This window comes from Camelus dromedarius, chromosome 6 (genome assembly GCF_036321535.1).
Source record: "Camelus dromedarius isolate mCamDro1 chromosome 6, mCamDro1.pat, whole genome shotgun sequence".
In the NCBI taxonomy this organism is placed as follows: domain Eukaryota; kingdom Metazoa; phylum Chordata; class Mammalia; order Artiodactyla; family Camelidae; genus Camelus; species Camelus dromedarius.
Window position 1 is genome coordinate 35,555,529 of NC_087441.1, and position 6,791 is coordinate 35,562,319.

Below are 6,791 nucleotides of genomic sequence, written 5' to 3' on the forward strand. Positions count from 1 at the left end.
GGTTTTATTTATTTGTGCTTCATTTTAAAATAAAAAAAAAATTAAGAGAGGATGGTGGGCATTGAAGCTATTTGCTTTCTATCTGACTGCCCATGTACATACCTTATATAGATGTCTCACATTTTATGGTACTTTATAATTTAAAAATCACTTTGCATATACTTATGTGAATTTTATAGTAACATTTAGAGAGAAATTATAATTACCGTCTTTTAAATATGAGGAAATCACAATTAAGAGCCCAGATCACAGAACAAGTGAGTGTCAGGTTGACTCCTGAATCCTAGCAGTTCATTTACACACCCATATCGCCACATATCTGCACCACACCCATGTATTCTCACACACACACTCACAAATCAGTATAGAAAGGCAGATAAAAGATTCAGCAACCACACCCACCCCAGAGGTTGCACTGATAGTAAAGGAAATAACATTTGCCTTTTTCCTACCTTATAAGACATTACAAGTTATCTTACATAAGTGAGAGTTGTTGATTCTAAAGGATGTTTTCATGGCATCTTTCGCAACACAAATTATGTACGTTTTCATTGCTGCTCTAGCCCTTGTTGCTCAGTTTTTACAGATCAGCCCCATTTTAAATAGTCTAAAAAGCCCTAAGAGAGCTATGATTTATTTAGCCTCCATCCTTAGCTCTTCTTTATACACAGAGGAAACTGTGGCTTAAAAAAAAACAAAAAACAAACAAACAAGAACGTTTAAGAAACTTGTCCTCATAGCAAAAGATTGCAGAAATAGTTTAACCTGGCACTCGGCAGTGGCCACTGCATAGACCAGACTCAGCTCGCTCACTCTTCGCTCCGCTTCCTTTGCAATCATGTCTGACAAACCCGATATGGCTGAGATTGAGAAATTTCGATAAATCGAAATTGAAGAAGACAGAAACGCAAGAGAAAAATCCACTGCCTTCCAAAGAAACGATTGAACAGTAGAAGCAAGCAGGCAGGTCGTAATGAGGCGTGCGTCGCCAGTACACACTGTACATTCCACAAGCATTGCCTTCTTATTTTACTTCTTTTAGCTGTTTAACTTTGTAAGATGCAAAGAAGTTGGATCAAGTTGAACTGACTGTGCTGCCCCTTTTCACACCAATAATGGTGAACTACTGACAACAAAGGCCACGCCTGCCTCGCCCATCTGCCTGTCTGGCAGGCAGGGAAAGAAAAGAACTTGCATGTTGGTGAAGGAGGAAGCTGGGTGGGTCAACAATGAAATCTAGAGTGAAATGCAAGGTGGTCCAAGATGTCCTGCAGGCTGTAAAATGCAGTTTAATCAGAGTGCCATTTTTTTGTTGTTGTTCAAATGATTTTAATTATTGGAATGCACAATTTTTAAATATGCAAATAAAAAGTTTTAAAACCTGAAAAAAAAGAAGTTTAACCTGAGATTGTGTGATGACAGATCTACTCCCACCCTGCTAACTCCCCTGATGCCCTTAATACTTGGTAAATAATAGAAAAGGTTATGCCGTGAATGCAAAGAGTAGAGAAATACCATTGCCACCTCTTCATTTTTTTTTTTTTATTATTATTAAATTTTACTATGAAAAGTTTCTCTTTTTTTCCATCTCTCAATGATAGAGGATATCAGCATTGCGGCAGAGTGTTGCATGAAGGTGATGGCCATCAAAAATAAAATTCTAGGAAGAAAGAAGCATCTGAAGAAGTCTTGTGAATTATTTTCCAGGAACTCTAAAGCTGGGTCTTATATGAACCTTGAAAACAATTTGTAGTTATGAGCTGTGAGAAGATACACAAAACTCTCAGGATTCATGCAATAAATAGTCCTTGACTAGCTGGTTTCAGCAAGCTCACCTTATGTAACATATCTGCAAGATCATTGCTAAATCAAGTAGGGAAGAAAATCTTCACTTATAATCCTCAGCCACAACACGAAGCATGATAAGGAGCAGGGCCATTGCAATAGCTGTTTTATAATTCATTCCAAGCAAGCAGACACAAGATTCAAGCAAAGATTTACTGTACTATATATAATGTCCTACCATTGGAAACTCTTTCTCAGTAATAGTCAATGAGTTACAGTGTAATGGACAACCATCTCTTTAAGATGCCACTTGTTATATTAAGGATTTTTTGCCCTTCTAAACAACTATTTCTGCTACCATCCCTTTGAAGAAAATATTATATTGAAACAAAACATGACTTTGCTGGTTAACAACTTCAGTGAAGGAGCATCTTATGTTTAACAATATTGATTAAGCCCTTAAAATTCTATGTTTAAGCAAATTAAAGCAACAATAGTAGAAGTTTTCCAAGATCACGTTGGTATTATTGTTGGAGAGGCAAATCTTAGCTATTCTCTCACCAAAACTGTATTTACATGAGGCAAGTGTTTTTCAATCACACTGTATTATTTGGCCCCAAATCTCTTTTCTGCACCTCATTGAAACTTGTCTTGGCAAACAAGGAGGTAAAACAAGGAGGCCAAATGGTACATCAGGATGCCCTTGGAAATATGAAATACCAGGAGTTACAAAGGACAGTGCCCAGAATATTTGATACTGCATTTTCCCCCAGAAAATCCAGAAGATAACCCTATTTTTCATTATTGTCTGAATTTTTAAACTCCAAATTAAGTCCTCTTAGTTGAAAAAGTAATGATAATCTAAATTTTAAAAAAATTAGATGATAGTATTAAAGTAGGCCTATGTATATATAATCATATATAGAATCACAAGTAATTATAAAAGAAAATTAACCTTTTTTTTCTGATAAAAAATTCCTAATGTGCAAATTTTATTTAAGTTCCACATATATTAAAAATTATGTTTTCTTAGTAATATTAATTCATGACTGATACATAAAGTCTTCGATAGAATTAAAATTATTGTAAGGCCACTGAGTCACTAAAAGGAAAAGTCAAGATGGTTATAAGTTAATTTAACAATACCAAATTTGTTTTGAAATAAATAAAGATACTGTATCACATAATCTCCTTGTTCCCTTTGATTATTGGCCTGTAATTTTATCCAGGAATTTTACTGAAAATTATTTGACATCCAAATTTAGATTTGAGTATGCCAACAAAAAGCATATGGTATTATTCAGTATACTTAGAAACTTTAAAAAAAAAAACGATGACTTTGGAAATTCTCATGATGAATTCAAAAAAGAAAATGTCCTTTTTCTCTTTTCTGTTTTGATATTCTATTAAAATGTAAGTGCATATATATGTAATACCTTACTTGTGGTAGTTAATAAAGGAAACAGAAAACCTACAACCATTAAAGAAAGTAACAAAATCACACTTACTAGTATTATCTACAACACTCAATGTTTTGAGGAAGCCAAGGTGAAGACATTGGGCAATGTGAATTCAGCCTTTTTGGAAAATCAAAAATTAAAGACAGAAAATGATCTGGAAATGCAGAGACACAGTCATGCCACAGAGACTTCTCAGGATGCCAGGCAAGACAGACAAAGCCCATGTCATCTAAGCACATGGAAAAAAATCCATTCAAACTCAGCCACCCACACTGAATACAGCAACCGACTGAATTATCAGAAATGGCATTCCTTAACCTGGTCACTAGGAAAATTATATCTTGCTATATTGATAGCAGGAAATTATAGTTCTAGAACTTGTGATAGTTTGAACCACCCATTTGTGAAATGAATACTTATTTACATTTCTCATTTTTACTGAAGTCTAAGAACGTCACCATGGGAAAAAACAAAAACCAAAAAAGGTTATGTTTATTAGTAAGGCTGCTTTTGCAAAGAGAAACTTCCTAGCTTTTGTTAAAATGATTGCATATTTTTTTCCATCTCAAGCTATATACTTTAACTGTGACTTAGAAAGACAATGTTGGAAACTACTAGGCACCTCAGTGAATTTTGTATAATCTCCAAACCTTTACTCAAAATAGAATTGTATGTAAGAAGAAGTTTTTGAAGTTATATCTCCTTGGCAATCAAGAGAACTCACTGATTTCGAAAAGTAAAAACTCAATCTGTCAAGATAAATTAGCACCTCATTATAGCTAGAAATAGTCTCTTGCGATTTCCACTGTCATTACAAAATAATTTACAAAATATTTGAAAATAGTATAGTAATACAAAATCGGAAAACAGTATGACAAAGCTTAATATTGCTTCTTTCCTTGCTTTCCTTTTTAAAAGTAAATAGAAGTTAAAATATGATGCATAGGGTCCACAAAGAAATTCTAGGTTTCCTTGGACTTGAAGAAGTGTGGGAGGATTTCCACAATTGTGATCACTCCAGCTCTCTCCTCCTAACGTCTTATTGTGCATCCCTTTTCACTTAGTGGAAGATGACACTCTGTCTGTATTACCCACCCCAGATACTAAGGCACGTAAATTTATAAATTTAAAGTATAACATTTTGCAAAAGTAGAAAAAATAAATTTAGTATAACTCACATAGTAAGTGATAAACTGGGGGATCAATTCAATCAGAACTATTTTAAAGATGGCCTAATTTAAGTAATAAATAGGAATAGCAGTAATAAAAACAGCCTAAATTTTGGACTATGCTTCAATTTTACATAGTATCTTAATGAACAAAGAACTCTCATTAGATACTATTTTAAATAGTTTGAAGTAAGGCATAAGAGTATTTAATTCAATTGATATCTGTTCTCTCATGAAAAGCAAAACAAAACCAAAAACCAAAAAGTAGTAAGAAGTAAGATAAATAATTCAAAGGTAATCATGAAATATTCTTGGAACTCTATTAATTATTTTCTAAATTTTTTGTGAATAATTAATATACCACTAACATTATAGGGATTTAGTTTCTAAATTTCATGACCAATAGATAAGTGCTGAAAATAGCCTCCAGTTTTCTGTTCTCATAATCTGTTTCATTAACAAAATTTTAAAAAATGATTATTATCTATTTACATAAAAATAAGATAACAGATGGTGGGATTTCAATTTTTATAAATATATACATACTAGAAGTTTGGATTAGAAAAAGTATAGAAGAATGCATGAAGGCTAAGCCAATAAAGAGTTAAGAGTATTTGAATTTAATCTTAAAAGATGGCAATTACTACACTTCCCAAAAGCGTAGTGATGTCACAGTCAGAAATGGAGTTGTCCGTAGAGCACAAGTCTGAGCTAATCTCAGTATTGAATCTACTGTTCTTTGGTCTTTACCTTTTTAATTGTATCTACTGAGATTCAAAACATTTGTATTTCATGAAATAAACCTGGATTTATCAATTTTTAAAATTTTCAAACACAGAAATTGCTGTCTTAAACTCTAGGCAGTATATGCAGAGAGACCTCATCCAGTGGCAGATGTATCAGCAAAAACTGAAGTTCAGCAATTAGCCTTCATACGAAAACTTCTTTTCAGGGTGGGTATTACCCAGGAACATGTGTGATTTAACATATCCTAACCATTTCTAGAGGTGTTCTCTTATAATTCATATAAATGAAAGTCTGTAAATGGGCTACCTCTTACTTCCTTTAATTCTAACAGCATAAAACTTTATATGCTAGATAGATGAACTGAGTTTAGCACTAACCCCAAATTCAGTTATCTTAGAAGATGTCTAGATATTTTTCTTCTGTATATTTACATAACTCGGGTATAAATTGACAATGAGAGGACTCTCCAAATCTTTTCACATAAATAGAGATTTGGAGAAAACTACTAAACCAGCTGATATGAAAAAAAAGGATATTATTTTGGGTTCACTGACATTTTCTTACATAACTTACTGAGATTATGGTAATTAAGCTAAATGTCAAGTATGCCATATTGACTCTTTTCAGAGTCCAAGGTAAATGGGAATATTCAGATTTTGACATTTTCATATTCATACTCATATTTTGGAATGGTTTGACTAAACGGAGAGATTCAGCACTATAGAAAATTCACCTGATCTTACAGACTGTGCAAAAGCAATGTACTAATGACTAGCTAATGTTTGCTTCACTTAAACAAATTTTTAAAAGATTCTTCTTAGACTAGCAATGTTGATAAAATAGCAAAACTAAAGTTAAAAGGAAGAAAATCTTTACTCTGTGGTCCCCCCCAAAAAGGTAGTAGAAATTTGAAATTTTGTCCACCCTCTCTGGATTCTACTATTTTGAGTGCCAAGAAGGATAAGTCCAGCTTTAAGGCTGTACATGGTGTTTAAGTTATACACTCTCAATAAATAATCGGAAATCCTTTCAGAAGAGACCATTGATGATTTTATATTGGATATTGTTTTGGGTATTGTTTCTTTCTGGAGTCTCTAGAGGAGATTCAATTTCCCTGACATTTCCCTTCTAGCAGCTGCCTGCATTTCCTGCATCACGGCCCCCTTTCTTTATCTTCGAAGCCAGCAATGGGGGGTCCAGTGCTTCTCACATCGCTTCTCTCTAATCTGTCTTCCATTATTGTGTTTCTTGGACCCCACTGGGAAAGGGTCTCAGTTTTTAAGGACTCACGTAATTAGATGGGACTCAGAGAGACAATCCAGGATAATCTCCCCATCTGGAGATCCTACTCACGTCAGCAAATTCACTTTTGCTATGTGAGGTAGTACATTCACAGGTTCTAGGGATTAGGGTGTGGACATCTTTGGGAGGTTTTTATTCTGCCTATCACACTTTTTATATAAAAATTCTAGAAAAAACAAAATTATAGAGATAGAAACTACATCAGTAGTCTCCTGGGACTGGGAGTGAGAACAGGTTTCACTGAAAACAGACATGAGAGATCTTCTTAGAGTGAGGGAAGTTATCTAAAACTGGATAATGATGATACTTGTACAATTCTAAATTTTAC

At 33.8% G+C, this 6,791-nt stretch overlaps 1 pseudogene; it reads left to right on the plus strand.

The window, feature by feature from the left end:
- The first annotated feature begins 784 nt into the window (after positions 1-784).
- LOC135321583 (thymosin beta-4-like) lies at positions 785-974 on the plus strand (annotated as a pseudogene).
- Positions 975-6,791: the final 5,817 nt, after the last annotated feature.